The following is a 16,464-nucleotide window of genomic DNA, read 5'->3' on the forward strand; positions in this document are numbered from 1 at the left end:
CTTCTGAGCAGCTGTGTTTTGGTGATCCATTCTAAGTAATAACATGTTTAAATCTCAAGTGAGAAGCAAGTAGAATAAAAAAATTATTCTAATTTCATTGGTCCAGCACACCTGGTAATCCAGCTTTCAAGGCACACTTATCTCTGATTTAAAAAAGAAAAGAAAGCTCAACAAGTTGTACAGGGCTGCATTTTGGCAGAAATAAAATGGCATTTCAAAGTACTTCGGCTTAATTATTGTCTAAATAGCCCTATAAGATGGGTCAGTATTATTATCACCATTAAATAATGTATTTAAATATTTATAAACTGTACTTTTGTATAAAAAGGGGGGGTGTATGCCACACAAAGGTTACAACTATAAAAGCAAATAAATGGAGAGAGTGGAGGGGCAGAGGTTGGAAAGAATGTCTTCCTGGAGTCCACCTAATGAGTTCATAATGACTGAACAGAAGACTACCAACTTGTCCCCAAGTCACAGTCACCACAATACACCAGCATATGCCATTTAACAGGGACCCCTTTTATCCCTATTTACTAGTATTTATACACAGTTCAGCTTTCTATTCCTCTCCAAGATGGGGAGAGGAGAGTTTTGTGTTACTTTAAAAAGCACCTGCACCCCCTAATAAGACAGGGGTTGGACTAGATGACCCCCATGGTCCCTTCCAGTTCTGTGTTTCATATTCTTTGTAAACCACTTAAAGATGTTATTTGCAGTTAAGCAGTATACAAACTTTGTTAAATAAAGTGAAATGCTGACACAGGACTGGCATAGACACCACAATGTGCAACCACACTACACAATGCATTCCCTCCAGGTTTATGTCTTCACTCACAATCCAAAACATATTAATAAGAAATGCTACATTTATATCACACATTTCCTCCAAGGAGCTCAAGGTACTTGGTTCTTTCACCCTTGCTTCATCCTCACAACCACCCTCTTAGGATATGAGAGTTTGACCCAAGTCAAGGGTGAGCTTCATGACTTGACCAGAGATCTGAACCCATGACTCCCAAGTCCTAGTCGAACATTTCTAAGCACACCACCACAGATTAAACCAAGAGATGTCAGTTGTCAATAGCATTATGTCTACCAAGTATTGTGGATGGGGAAACTGTGGCCTTCCAGATGTGGTTGGACTCCCTGGATTGGCATGGATTGGTGAATGAAGTTTTAGTCCTGTAACCCCTTGAAGAACACAGGTTCCCCATCCTTGTGCAGCTAGAATTTATTTGTCAGTACTGTATTAAAAATTGGTAGACACTGTAACAATTTCCAAATCTAAAATGACCTTGCCAAACATGCAGGCACACCACAAATTCCTTGTGGTTTGAAATCCAAATGTTCTAGTTACTACAGAAGCAACACCCAAGGCACCTGGAGTTTCACAACTCGTTTCAGTGTCTTCTGAACCCACAACTCATAAATCCTTGATCAGATTTTCCACATGGGGTACTGGATGTAACTCTAGGGTTCAGAAGCTCCATTCTTGCAAACAAAGAAGTCAGCATGACAAGCCAAAGCCCTTTAAAACCAAACTGCCACTTCAAAAAGTTAGTAAAGGTAAAAGTAGAGGACCCCTAGATGGTTAAGTCCAGTCAAACGTGACAATGGGGTTGTGGCACTCATCTCGCTTTCAGGCTGAGGGAGCTGGTGTCTGTCCATAGACAGCTTTCCAGGCAGGGGCGTTACAATGGGGGGTGATGGGGGCAGTCCGCCCTGGGTTCCACTCTGCGGGGGTGCCACTTGGCACCCCCACCCCCGCGACTCCCAAGCCAAGCCTCCAGCCTCCCGGTAAAAAGTCCACATCCGGAATTTTTACCGGGAGGCTGGAGGCTCGGCTTGGGAGTGGCAAGTGACACCCCCCCGCCGCACGGATTGGAGTCACTGGGGGGCGGTGATACCCCGCTACATAACACGCATGTGCAGTGGGATGCTGCGCATGCGTCGTTACGTGGCGGGGTATCGCCGCCACCCCACGCCTCCAAAGCCACGCGGCTCCAGCTACAAAACTCCAGGTAGAAGGCGCACCCACCGCGCTGAGCGGGCTTTTTACCTGGAATTTGTAGCTGGAGGCACGCAGCTTTGGAGGCATGGGGGCGGCGATACCCTGCCACATAACGATGGATGCACCGTTATGTAACACGCATGCGTCGTTACGTAGAGACGCTGCGCCCCCCGGGTGCATGGCAATTTGCCACCCCGGGTGGTGCGGCGCCTCGCTACACCCGTTTCCGGGTCATGTCGCCAACATGACTAAGCCGCTTCTGGCGCAAACCGCTTCATTTTAACACCGAGCAGATGACAATTCATAAAGAGAGAAGATATGATGAATGAAATGATCAGACAGTGACCCCAGATCCTCTCCCACACTTTCCAGACAGGAAGCTTTTAGGAGCAGGAACTGAGCTTTTTATGCGGAAATGACACCCAAGCATACCACGGACTGTACTGAAAATTGACCATAGAAAATAAATCAACATGAAAATTTATTGTGGCTTCAGGATCCAGTGTTCACTTTAAGCATAGTAAACAGGCTTTGGAGAATGATAGAAACCAATGGGAGGTGTCAATCTATATTTGGAAACAGAACAGTCTACAGTGTAGACGGTATACAAAATAAGGAACAAGACTGTACCTTTTTTAAAAAATAATGTTTGTCCACAAAACCACAATTAGGATAAATTTGGATCATCTTCTTCCCTCATATTGTTGATCATTCGCCCATGGAAAAGCTACAGAAGTTTCTTTCTCTAAAGGGAACAGTGCCAAACCACCATCACCATGCAGATAGGTTAAGTTGTTCCTTTTTAAAAACCAGGGAATTTGAGTTAGCGTACCGTATTTAAAACTACAGTATGCCTACTATGTGTCTACTTTCAAGTTAGGAAAGAGTTTGCCTATCACTGGGAATCAAGGCCCACTGAACCTTCAGCAACTATGCTAAGCATCAAGGGTGTGGAGTCAAGATCCGCAAGTTCTCTGAAGGTAGAAGTTCACGTCACTTCATGATGGGAAGTGGCAGAAGCAGCAAGAGAAATCAGCACTGCTTCTTCCTCTCCATAACTTAATTCCAGTACTGTACTGCAGGAGCCTCCAACCCCCACACAAAGGCCTTTGGCACGTATAGGGGAGGGGAAGGGTCTTTCACTTTACACCATGATTTGGAGAACAATAGAAACTAATGCGTTCTAGGAAATACACAAGAAAGGGTGGGTGAGCAGATGGAAAGGAATCCTTGTGCTGTAAATCCTGGGGGTATGATGAGTTGCCCATGCATACATGACATCTGGATTTCTGGACCCACTTAACCTACCTATGTGAGCTTTTTCTACATTACAGGGTCAGTCATGGGAATGCCTTGGGATCATAACCCAAACTGAAAAGTTTCCATGCCCAACTCACTGTATGATGCCCATAAATGTGTGTTTTTTTTAAAGGTGCTATTCAACTAGCTAGAATGGATATAGTTTTGAAAAAAGTTTCACTGCCCCATTTTCATCATACAGTATTCCTGTGTGCACACAAGGCACAGGATCATGCCTATTCCTGTCAATTAAACTCCTGTGTAATACACATTTGTGCGCATACATAAAATGTAGTATGTCTGACATGAAGCTTTTAAAAAACAGTTTGAACTGCTCCTTTTTCCTCACAGGGAACCAATCATTCCTAGTGGTTTTCAGACATGTATCTACAGCAATCCTGTCCAACAGCTAATTCTTGTTTTGTAAAGATTTCCCTTGACTTCACAGCTAACAAACACTTTCGTATATTGAATTCATGTCTGTCCTGTGATAATTGCACATTAAATTCATCATGTATTTAAAAAGCTACCAGCAAATCCTAGTAATGAAAAATATCAATATTTTCTTAATTACTTCATCCAACAAGGATAATGGCTGTTTTTTGTTTCTTAAGTGCAACAAACATTGGCAGATGTGTGCTATATTTTCTCTCTGTACACCAGTCAACTGACTTTTCTTTGTGAACAATATAATTGTGTTTACAGGAATTACCTTAGAAACCATTCATGTCAGAAGGCCCTTAAATCTTAAGCTAGATGCAAAACTACATTGCTCATATTTCTCCGATAGCTGAACAGACCTCTGTGTGCTTCTTTTTGTTGAATAACATGAGCCTGAAAGTCCTCTGCGTAATCTCATGTCTACCATTTGTAGGGCAGGGGGAAGGACAGAAAGAACAAAAATACCTTATGAATTTTCAATTCTATTTGACAGTATTCAAATCTATTTTCTCCCTCACTGGTTGTTAAAAATTATACATACAGTATATGAAGATACATTTTCTTATTCTGATGAGAAGTTACATTTATGCCTTTTATTAACATAATAGTCCAATTGCTAGAAGGCTTTAAATATAGGGTATTTTGTGAAAACAGAAGTGAATCCAGACTGTGGCATCTTCATAAAACATAACCAACTATTGCAGACCACTCCTGTTTGAGAGAGTTCTACAGAGCAGACTGCATTTCTAGTGTAGCTTAATTTTGACCTGGCATTGCAGCACTTCCAGTTTCCCTGTTAAGTGTTAAGGGACCTTGACACCACAATGCATCTTGCAAGAATAATAAGCTTTAATGAAACAACAGCAGTTTTACATTTTACTGTTGCTTCAGTTTAATGAGGAAATATGCTTTACCTCTCTATACTCTCTTCACACGACAGCCTTCCAGACCAAGGCCATTTAGTGCAACATCCTGTTCTTACAAAGGCCAACCAGATGGCAATGGGAAACCTGCAAGCGGAATCTGAATTCTCTCCACTTGTGATTCCTACCGGTAGCAACAGGTGTTCAGTTGCATACTACCTGCAACAGTGGAGGAAGAACAATGGCATTCTTGTAGGACTTCACTTTTTCATAAAAAAGGAACACGGAAGTTGCCTCCTGACCATTTTCCTTCCCTGTTGGCTCCTGTATGAACAGCAAGCAAAGCAGCTGGCTTCAGAAAGCAAAATAGCTGGAAGTCAACTCCCTTGTGCTTCTCAGCAAGAAAAGATGAGGCTACTTTGGAGTGAGTAGGCAGCAGCCAACACTCCAAGTTCTGGGTGGCTTCTGCACAGGTGCTGACTCACTGAGATGCCATGTGTGAACAGAGCAAGTATCTACAGTATATGGATTCAGATGTTTAATTAGAAGTTCAACTGTGTAGATAAAGAATGTCAGTTGGGAAAACTCATCACATTAGTCGAACACTCAACTCTGTTGTGTATTAAGGCTCTGTCCTTATTAAACAAACTCCAAGACCAATTAAGAGGCATTTGTAAAAAGGTAGCCAAATTGCAAGGAACAGTACAACAACTTCACACAGCTCATTCAAAATTCTTGGTGTTCCACACAAAAATGGAACAAATGCAAACTGATAATCTATTTTGCACTCTGCATTGGATGAGCACACGATCATCTATTCAAATTCCTGTTTAAATTTGAGATGCTACAATTTTTAAATACCTGATTAGTAATCAGAATTGAGTTTCTTCTTATAGAAAAGAAACAAAGAATCTTCATATCATCATATAATTTTTAAAGATCTATTTCTGGGTAATGGTATCAGAGAACATTTGAAAAACCACTTGAAGTAGAAGTTTATAAACCAACTGAAAGTTTTCCTTCCATTTTATCAACCTAGTATTTTGTATAATAACATACCTAGATTGTAGGTATGATCCATGATTCAGAGAAGGTATCTTTAAATACACACAAATAAAAGGGAGAAACATTTAAATTGGATTTTGTGTATTAACAGCCTATGATTTATTTATGGAATATATGCTGCCCAATGTTGGAACTGTTTAACTCCTGTGTATGTATAGGAAACAAAGTATACTTGATTCAAAAGATTAAAATCAGTAGGACACAAAGCATAACTATTTTGTGAGAAAAAGAACTCCCTACATATTGTTTCAGCTGCAGAAGAGATCAAAATAAAATAATCTAGAAGTTTGGGCATTTGACCCTAACTCGCATGTAAATAAAATAGAAAAATTCCTTTCAGTAGCCCCTTAGAGACCAACTAAGTTTGTCATTGGTATGAGCTTTCGTGTGCATGCACACTTCTTCAGATGCATGCACACGAAAGCTCATACCAATGACAAACTTAGTTGGTCTCTAAGTTGCTACTGGAAGGAATTTTTCTATTTTATTTTTGTTTTGTTTTGACGGCAGACCAACCTACCTGTAACTATCCCATGTAAATGTTTCCAACAGCTGCATAGTTTTAGCATCAAAATTATTTTAAAATGTACAGGACTGTACTGATCTTACAAGTAAGCTGGAAAAGTCATGTATCACTACAGGCACAAATTTTACAGCCATGAGGAGCTACAGCCAATTGAGAATCAGATATTTTGTATCAATTGTTCACTGTCTTCATTAGAAAAAGCTACATTCCTTTTCTTTACAAAGCATGTCCATAAAACAGTGAATGCTGGTACTTAAGGACATTTTCAGGTTTTGCCACAAGAAAATTTTACATGTTAATTAATAGGTTGCCAATGTACATCTCCATACACAAGTTCCATAAGGGTTCCATAAGGGTATCAGAACTGGAAAGGGCCTTTTTTTGCTGTAACATATTGAGGGCACAATCATATGGTCCATGGGAAAGTGTCTTAAGGTCTGTAGGATTTTGAGAATCTCTCCCCCGGCAGTCAACCCTCCCAGGAGCCACAGAAAGGAGCACCGCTGCTGTTCCCTCTACTACACACACTATTTGGCTAAATGCAAACACTTTAAATGAATTATTTCTACAAGTATTACCACCACTTGAGCCAATTCAATCTACACAGTATCCGAGCTGTCTCAGTCTGGCACATTCATGCTTTTTAGTGTAGTGGTCAGGATTCAAAGAAGTCACTCAGTTTGCTTCACATGCCCAAGGGGTTTTGGGATTAATCTTTCTAGAAGGGCACCCTCTGGGCTGCTTAGCAAACAACTTTTAATGCTGATGCAGAATTACAGAAAATAATCTGAGATATATCTCAAGGGCCTATTATTTGAGAGGGAGGGAACCAAAATCCCACTAGGACTAGCCCAATTGAAAGAGGTTGCAATCCAAAGAATGACCAACACATGTCACTAAAACCATCAAACATGCAGTAGCTTCCAGTTAACAACGGAAAAATATTCATGGCATGTAATGTGCCTAAGAATTGCCAGACATCTCTAAAAAAAAAAATCTAAGCCCCATTATCCATTATCCTTTATTAATCCCTTTCTATGCTCTCATCTGAAGTTTCAGACAGAAGAGCACTATTACACTGGAGTATCTTTGGGATGGAGAGTTTACCTGTGTCCAGCTTTGAACAAGACACTAAACACATTCTAATTAGTACTGGAAGTTCTAGCACATGCAGAGTAGGGACCAATTAGTTCTGTCAGCCTGACCCAGGGCAGAAACAAAACAGCTGAAACACTCCTTCTGTCTTTTTGTATCTGCCTTTTGTTGGGTGTATGGATTAGCATATTTGAGAGAATTGGAGCCTAGGCTAAAGAGTTCTGCATTTGGAAAAGATACATTATGTGTGAAAACATTAAGACCTACCATTAAAATATTCCAGCTTTGAAAGCGGTGCTTTTTAAAAGTACCTTAGTCTAAGAAAAACAATATCCATTGAAGTGATGGGGAATGTTTAGTATTTGGTAATCCTTTATATGTAAATGCTACAGGGTTGGCAGAGACAGGGTGGAATGCAGGCTGGCTCCCATTTGAAGAGGTGCTACCCCTTACTGGCATGCACCCTGGTAAATACCCAATGCTCTTTACAGTTTCCTTACGTTGGGGTTCTCATTTTTATATAGGAGCAGGCAGCACTTAAAACATTTCTACCTTATGTCCTCAAAAAAGTTCTCTGACTCTGAATAAATCTATTTTCTCAAAATACTGCTTAATCTAACTCCAACACCTCACTTTATAAAGCAATTTTATTTTAATAATATTAAGATCAAGCTTTAGCCTACCAAGAATAATTCTATAATCAAATACCTCCATGGCGATAATGTGCAGCTATCCTATGTCTCAGAAGTGTTGGATTAAGTACTAAAAATTATTTGTATCAATTTATTGCAGGGTATCAACTTTTATATGATTCAGCCCAGTATTTAAGGCTCTCAAGAGTGAAAAGGATTTTAAAGAAACCCCAAACTAGCAAATAGTATCTAATTTCTTTCTGAAATCCTACTACTGCTGCCATTACTATTTAAGCCTACCATGTATAAAATACCAGATTTTGATATTTCTACCAGGCTTACATCACTTAAGGTAGAAAAGCTGTGAGAATTATAAATTGCATGGCAGAAAGTTACTCGGACTGTACCATTTTTAAACTCCGGACGGTATTGTACATTCAAATGTTCTTCAGAATGAAATGAAAAGGAATGAAACACCAACTTCTTGCTGCTTTCCATATACTGGAATGTGTTTAGTTTTGTTTAATATGGGCAGCATATAAACACATGATGCAACACCTGCAGGAAGAACTGGTTAATTCCCAGAGTTTCATTCCATTTTATTCATCTGAATGTGTGAACTTTCTCAGAGTCAATGCTTCAGCGGGCCTGATAAGACTGTAGCCAATAGATGAGTTTTCATTCAGAGCCAAGTGATCAGAAGCCCCCCCCCCCCAAAAATAATAATAATAATAATCTGCTGCTAAATTATACTACATCACACTGCAGGTGGGAAAATCAAATGTTTGAATACTTCACCTGTAGTTTGAACTCTTCGCCTGCAACTTTAGTGTAAGAGAATGAATAAGAAGTGGCTCCCTACAGCTACAAAAGCTAGCAACTTTTTATACATGGATAAAAGATTCAACCATTTGATTCCCCCACCTGCAGTCTGAAGAGATACACTCCAGCAGAACATTCATAATGCAGGCCTCTAGCTGATAAGAGTGTGTCTTTGAGTGTACCACTTGAAGTGGCAAACATTCACACATTATATGACACCTAGGAATTTCTACCATTTTGTGCTGACTGCAGAATGCAGCAAGCACAGAAATAGTGTAGCTATAAAATCAAGACACACCGAACTCTTCCTTCTGAATATATATACAGTACTCTCAAGTTTCTTCTATCTCACCCTAGCAAGCACAGAGTCTTACTTGTTCATGGCCAACATATAACCCAAATTAACCACTTCTATAGAAATTGTTAATATAGAACAATTTCTATGATTAACCACAGCTCTGAAAGATTATTGCTATTCTGATTAGCTGCAACTCTTCAAATAAAAACTAAACCTATCACCGAGGTTTTACTAAAAAAAGAAAAGAAAAAAGAAGTAACTCCCAGGTGTTTATAATTCACTACCCTAAGCATCATTGCAGTACTTGCAGTACAACTAATATTTAGCAATACAGCTGGTTTCTTCTTTGTAAAGACTACTATGACCAATCCAACAATACATGAGACATAATGGAGCTAGGTAAGAAGGCAATGGTTGGTATCTGTGTTTTTTGACCAAACAACCAACATTTGTTAAAATAGTCACCAACCCTGATTTACCCAGCATATGCTATAACCAACTTATCAAGCAGCATGATTTCAAGTTATATAGTTACAATCACTCAGCCTTAATAAGAACAAAAATTATATTTAGTTAAACAACCAATAATATGATCACTTCACGGCATCTGTGCAGCTCAGGAGCCCAAAAATCCTTGAAAGTATAGGCCAAAGATTTCCCAGTGGGTAAATTTATTTACTCCATTCAAATGCATTTGAGGATCATGTGAAAGTATGTTGCAACAAGTTTGGTTTTATTCCAAGTATTTTTTCTACAGTTTAAATGTGACACCTACAAACAAAATGTTTTCACCAGTAAGGAAAAATCACATGCTAATTTGCTTTCAGAGTACTGTAGATGTTTACATAATAAAACTGTATCAGAGAACTAGATGATGTCTTCTGATATGTAGTATTGGGGAGGAAACACAAGTCATTGTCCCTGCCCTAGATTTAGTGGTGCTGTGGGTTAAACCACTGTGCCGCTTGGGCTTGCCAATCGAAAGGTCAGCGGTTCGAACCCCCACGACGGGATGAGCTCCGGTTGTTCGGTCCCAGCTCCTGCCAACCTAGCAGTTCGAAAGCACATCAAAGTGCAAGTAGATAAATACCGCTCCGGCGGGAACGTAAACAGCATTTCTGTGTGCTGCTCTGGCTTTGCCAGAAGCGGGAAAACTGTCTGCAGAAGCGGACAATCACTGGCACCCTCGGCCTGTAAAGCGAGATCAGTGCTGCAACCCCAGAGTTGTTCACGACTGGACTTAATTGTCAGGGGTCCCTTTACCTTTACCAACTCTGGAGATCTCTGCTTCTTTTTAGGAAGTCAATCCTACATTTAATGTTTAGAAGTTTCTATCCCTCAGGATTTACTGGACACCAAGCCAATATGTCTGAAGCAAAACTAGAAGACTCTAACAGCGCAATCCTATGCATGTGTAAAAGGTAAAGGGACCCCTGACCATTAGGTCCAGTCGCGACCGACTCTGGGGTTGCAGCGCTCATCTCGTGTTATTGGCCGAGGGAGCTGGCATACAGCTTCCATGTCATGTGGCCAGCATGGCGAACCAGAGCAGCACACGGAAACGCCGTTTACCTTCCTGCTGTAGCGGTACCTATTTATCTACTTGCACTTTGACGTGCTTTCAAACTGCTAGGTTGGCAGCAGCTGGGACCAAGCAACAGGAGCTCACCCCTTCGCAGGGATTCGAACTGCCGACCTTCTGATCAGCAAGCCCTAGGCTCTGTAGTTTAACCCACAGCGCCACCCGCATACTTCACTGTATTAAATGGAATTCACAGCTATTTAAGTGTTGTTCCCATGTAAGTGTGCATAGCATTGCAACCTAAATACATACCAGATGCAAGATCTATGCTTTCTAAACCTGGACTGTTATTTTCAATATTTAAAGTTGACAATATGAGGTCCTTTTGATCAACCTAACTGACTAAGAGACTCATCTGGCAAAAAGGGATTTGTAATATTATCCAAAGTGCCAGAAATTGTTCCCCCAAAAGTGGAATGCCCTCATGAGCCAATTTATGTGCTAACCCCCCCTCAGTTTTCTAACATACACAAACAGGCAACACAAAATGCTATTTACTAACCTCTTTTGCTATGTCATTCAAGGATGCTACCGTAATTAAAGCTGCTGATATAGTTGATGTGAACAGTTCAGGAGGTTTAAAAAAAGGGAGAAAATTCCTACTTGTGGAATTCTTCCAATTCTTGGACAGACATAAGATTCCTTGCTTAGAGCAGAACGTTATTTAACTTTATTATGAACCAATTTTAAAAAGGTTAAACCAAGAATTCAGCTAACTGCTGATAAACTACAAAACGTACTTTAAAAGAACAACCACATGTGGCCCTAGATTGGGAACAAGAATATAAATGCTACCAGCTCACTAGCTTTGGGCTAGTAAACTTCTATTTACAATTGTTAATTCACATTTACACACACAAGCTGCACAGATTACTCACCCAATTTCTAAGGTCCAAAAACTTGATTACACAAGGCATTATACAAACATATTTTCTCCAATTCAAATACTGTAAGTGGTTACAAATCTCCATTGATAGGATCCAACCTTTTTATACTTTTCTGTATTATTCATCTGCTAATTTTTATTTGCTGGAGCCTTACACAGATTTGAGCGTCATTAAAAATGCTCAAAAAGTGTTCATAATGAATGAATATCTTTTATGCCAAAGGCGTAGCAAATGTAATTATGTGAAGGGGGGCAATTGTATTGGACTCCTGATGTTCTAATCAAGAGAATGAGAATAAAGGAGGGCTTGTAAGCTTAGTAATGGCAGTCCTGCTGTGGCAGAAATTTTGCTGATTTTCTACATTTAAATAGTAGGTTGAATTGGAAAGGATGACATGAGATAAATAAGTAAATGACAGTCCAATAGCCTTATTTATTTAATCATCTGAATCTCTGTGGAAGCAAGTAAACTCAAAGGTCAAGCTCCTCTTTCAAATTTGCCTAAAGATAGGAAAGCTTAGTCATTTTAACTATAGGTAAAGAGCAGAGAGAAGTCCTTCATTCGCCAATAGAGTGTTTGTGTGTGTGTTTGTGTGTGGTATGAATAACAGTTCACCATACCTGGCATAGAAGTTGTGAGAATTTTCTCTTTTAGATATTTTTAAAACTAGGCCATATGTATCACTACAGTACTTCCCTGGCCTATAAAAGCCTAATTACAAAGTCTCAGTTTTGCACAGCTGCTACCATACTGAAAGTCAAATGAGATCTGTAATTTCATTTTCAACTATTTTTCCAAGCAAACATGCAATAATTTGCACCTTGATGCTGAACATACTGCTTGGAATTATACCACACTAATAGCAGTAGGACTTACTTTCAAGCAACATGATTAGGATCAGGGACATGCTTTTCACTTTGATCTTGCACATATAGGAGGCAAATAAAATCTTCAACCATGCAATTTCATTTATGCAAAGTATAGCAACACTCTTAAGTAATGCAGCTAAGTATTTGAGAGGCAGAGAGTTTTTCAAAGAAGCCCTAAATGAAACAAACAAATGTGAAATAGTGCAGAGTACCTTTTTCCCAGTCATATCGCCACCCCCTCCCCTTGCCAGTCTCCACCAAAACAAAGGAGATATTCCAAGCTATCCAATAGCTCTCCATCTGGAATCTAATGCAATTTCTGTTGAAGGAGTCAGTAGCAATCCTCTTAAACCCCCTATAAATATAGCCTCCCTTTGCTATGGCACTTTTTAAGAACCACAAATTTATAAATAACACTGCTTAATTAAAACAAATCCAGGAAATGGCTTCCCATCTACTCTAAAATGGGTTACCATTATAAGACATGCTGTGGTTTGGAACAACCCCAACCAGAAAACTCCAACATCTATAGGTCATAAGAAAGTTATTTATGTAGAACCTATATAGAAAAGACACCCATACTTTAAAATATGTATGCTGTACAGTATATGTAACTTGGGAGGAGGTTTTCAGTACTGGTCTTTATTTGCTTTAAGGAAGAGCTATTCAGTGGGCAATATAAAATCTCTCTTTTTTTTCCCTTTAAAGGGGACATTCAATGTTGCAATTTTTGCCTCACATAGAATTTCCATAGAGACACGTACCAAAAATAAGACTTGTTTCTCAGCAAGAATCGTCAGCTGCCATTAAAGCCACACCTTAAAAAGTTCTTACCACACAGCAGCCAAGCAAGTACAAACTAGTGGTGGCTCTTTTCAGAGCCAAAAAATAAGTTGAGCTAAAAGTTGGGATGATTTGGTATTTTAACATCAGATCTTAAACAGGCTGCGGTAAAGGCAGAAATATAAGCCATCCTTCTTTTTTTAAAGGCTCTAGTAAATGCATGATTTGTGTGTGCTTTTCTTTTTTTTTTACAAACAAGTGTAGTCTAACAACCTTTCACAGGAATATAAATATTTAACATTTAAACCTGACAACACAGCACTAAAAGATAAAATGCCTTCCTGCTAAGAGCAATAGTGCCTCAGAACTGGAAGGCAGCTGCTGTTCCCCTGCCTTCTCTTTTGTTGCACCTAATCTCATGTCAAGTCATTCAACCAGCTCCAAAGCGTATGAAGACATAATTGAATCAACCTTATACATTTTTATTTTATATTTTAAAAAAGCCACTATTATCAAATAGCTATATGTACATGCTAAGTTTTTCCAAAGAGGCTAACACTCTTCTCTCTCTCCAAACACCAAAAAAACAAAAATCCAATGCATGCACACACAACCACAGTGAAACTGAAATCAACGACTTAAACTTTGCAGAAGGGAATATAACTTGGTATGTCAGATCAATCAATAATCCACTGAAATATTTTCTCAGCTACAGCTGTTTGTTATGTATCTGAATAAAGCCTCAACAGTAGCATCACTTCAAAAAAACCAAGGGAATTCTCCTCTCTCTTCCCCTCACCCCAAGATTTATTATCTATGCAACATATATATTTTAGTATTCTCTCAAGTGGGAGTTCTTAATAAAAAGAAGTAACTGATGTCCCATCACAAGCTGGCATGCCTATTGCACATCTTAAATACTGACTCATCAATTCACATAAAACTAGGGGGGGGAAGAGACAAGAGAGGATCAAACTCCACCTACTTTCCCTCCCCCACCTCCAAAGAAAGCAGTTTAACCTACTTATGTGAGCCAATCCTTTCATAATGATCCAGAAAACAACTAATCATGGTCATAACATTTTTTTTTAAAAAAAATGCATCTCAAGTCCCAAATCTACAGAAGACCCCCTGAAGTGTAACAAAACATGGCGAGAGAAAATATTTGCAAGCCATTGTTATAAGAGCACTGTGCTCAGATACCTTTGCAGACACAAAAACCGGCCCCTAGCTGCCAACAGAAGTGGTCAGCAAGTCAATGCCTGCTATTCAGTATGTAGTTAGGCGTTTTATTTCTCTGCCTTCCTGATCATATCAGGCAAGCTTTTCAAGGCCTAATAGATTGAGAAGAATGATATGACTCTTCTCCCCCCCCCCCACGACATATTTGTAAGTGTGCTATTTCCTTCTGTTCCCTTCACATGCAGAAACTTCCCTTTTCACATTCTTCTGCAAAAGATTTCACTTCATCTACATGATTAAGTGCCTATTTCTGCTTTTCGCTATATGCTAGATTCTTTCTTCTACTCGCCCCTCACCCCCCCACCCTTTCCACCCATCAGAAGCTATGTGTATATTTTAGCTTTCAAGGTCATTTTAGGAAGGACAAAAAAATAACCACAAGGAACCTTTTCGTTTTGTTTTCCTTTGCAAACACTCCATCTGAACCACAATGCCGAAGTTATTTGAACATCCAAAAGCCCTTCAAGCTAGAAACCAAAGACAGAAATTTTGCTGGCCACCACTTCAGAAACTCTTTTTCAACACTTCGATTCTGATACTCACAAGGCGATTCACACACAGCATACATTATAATGGGGGAGGGGAGGGGAGGGGTGGGCACACGGGACTGCGTGTCGAATGACTGCTTTTGGCGAATAGGTTTTTGTTTATTTCAACTGCAGAAACCCTAACACACCCAAAGTGAGCCGATTAGCCAATAATTAATGTCTCCCCATATATAGGTAAGGTATCAGTATACGGAAGTCAATTCACATCACCAAACACACTTTAATGAATTTGTATTCTCTTCCTCTCCTAGCAAAGTCTATTGTTGTTGAAGAGCCACAGCTCTTCCTTTTCCACTCCCCCTTTTTTTTAAAAAAAAAATAAATTGTGTATACAAAAATATATATATACACACACAATTTGAGGTGGGGGAGAAATAACTCTGCAACGCCCCGGGGCAGATTAGATTCCGCAGAAGCAGCATTCAAAATGAAACTGACAAAAACGGATCAATAAAGTTTTCATTAGCAAATCTGAAGCCCCCCCCCTCCACCCGCGCACCCCCTCCTCAAACCATGAGCAAAACACATTGCAAACCTTTCCTCCAGGAACATCCCTGACTCACAAAGAAGATCCTTCCTCTCCCCCCACCTCCTCCTCCTTAAAATCGACATATCGAGTATTGAAAACAAATACCTATGTCTCTAATGGAAGTTTCAAACCTCTACTTGGATGGCAGAGAAAGGAGGGAGGGAGAGAGAGAGAGGCTGCAAGCCAGAAGAGACGAGGCAGAAATCACACACAGCAAGAACTTTAGAGGAAGCGAGGCTAATCTTCCCCTTCCTCATCTATTTATCTTCCTCCCTTTTGGTGGGTGGGAGGGGTGGAAAGAAAGAGGAAGAAATATAGCATAACGACGAGACCTTTAAAATGGGGTGTTTTTTGAGGGGGGAGGAAGGTTTCTTTTACCTGCTGCTGATCTTCCTCTGCCTAGTGGTGGCTGTTGGTGGTGGTAGGAAGAAGATAAAAACTGACACAACAGGAGTTGCTGCGTTTGAATGAGAAAGAAGAGAGGGAGGAGGGATTCTTGTGGGAGGAGGAAGGAGGGCTATTGGGAGTTAGCTTTTTTTTTTTAAGGCTGGTTGCGTGAGCTACCGCCACACACACACACACACACACACACACACACACACACACACACACCTGATCCTTTTGGCTTTTCTCTTCCTGATACCATTTGGGGAAAAGGAGGATTTGGAAGAAAGGTTAAGGGAGGGCATTTCCCAACAAAAGTCATGGGAGGAGGAGAGATGCTGCAATGAGGGCACTGCTGAAAACCACCAGTCTTGAAAAGGGATGGGTGGGAGGAGAGTTAGGTGTATGCAAGCACACACCTGTCCACTTTTACTGGGGAGGGGGAGATTCCTCCCCAATTTAACGGTGGAGATGAATTCATGTGCCAGCTTTTATGTCCCAGGGTTTAGCAAGGATGCTTGCGAAAGGACATTTCATTTGCTTATTTTACATTGAACATGTATACACTGCCTTAGCTCCAAAAGG

General features: G+C 40.0%; 1 protein-coding gene across 2 annotated transcripts in view; it reads right to left on the reverse strand.

The window, feature by feature from the left end:
- Positions 1 to 15,986, reverse strand: part of ZNF217 (zinc finger protein 217) — a 30,013-nt gene extending 14,027 nt beyond the window's left edge. The window contains exon 1 of one of the 2 annotated variants that reach the window (XM_035122934.3): positions 15,874 to 15,986. The gene's annotated coding sequence lies outside the window, so the exon portion shown is untranslated. Of the gene's footprint in view, positions 1 to 15,600; positions 15,769 to 15,873 lie in introns of those variants that run through there. The other variant, XM_035122935.3, reaches the window with a different exon arrangement.
- Positions 15,987 to 16,464: the final 478 nt, after the last annotated feature.

This window comes from Zootoca vivipara, chromosome 7 (assembly GCF_965207765.1).
Source record: "Zootoca vivipara chromosome 7, rZooViv2.hap1.1, whole genome shotgun sequence".
Taxonomy (NCBI): domain Eukaryota; kingdom Metazoa; phylum Chordata; class Lepidosauria; order Squamata; family Lacertidae; genus Zootoca; species Zootoca vivipara.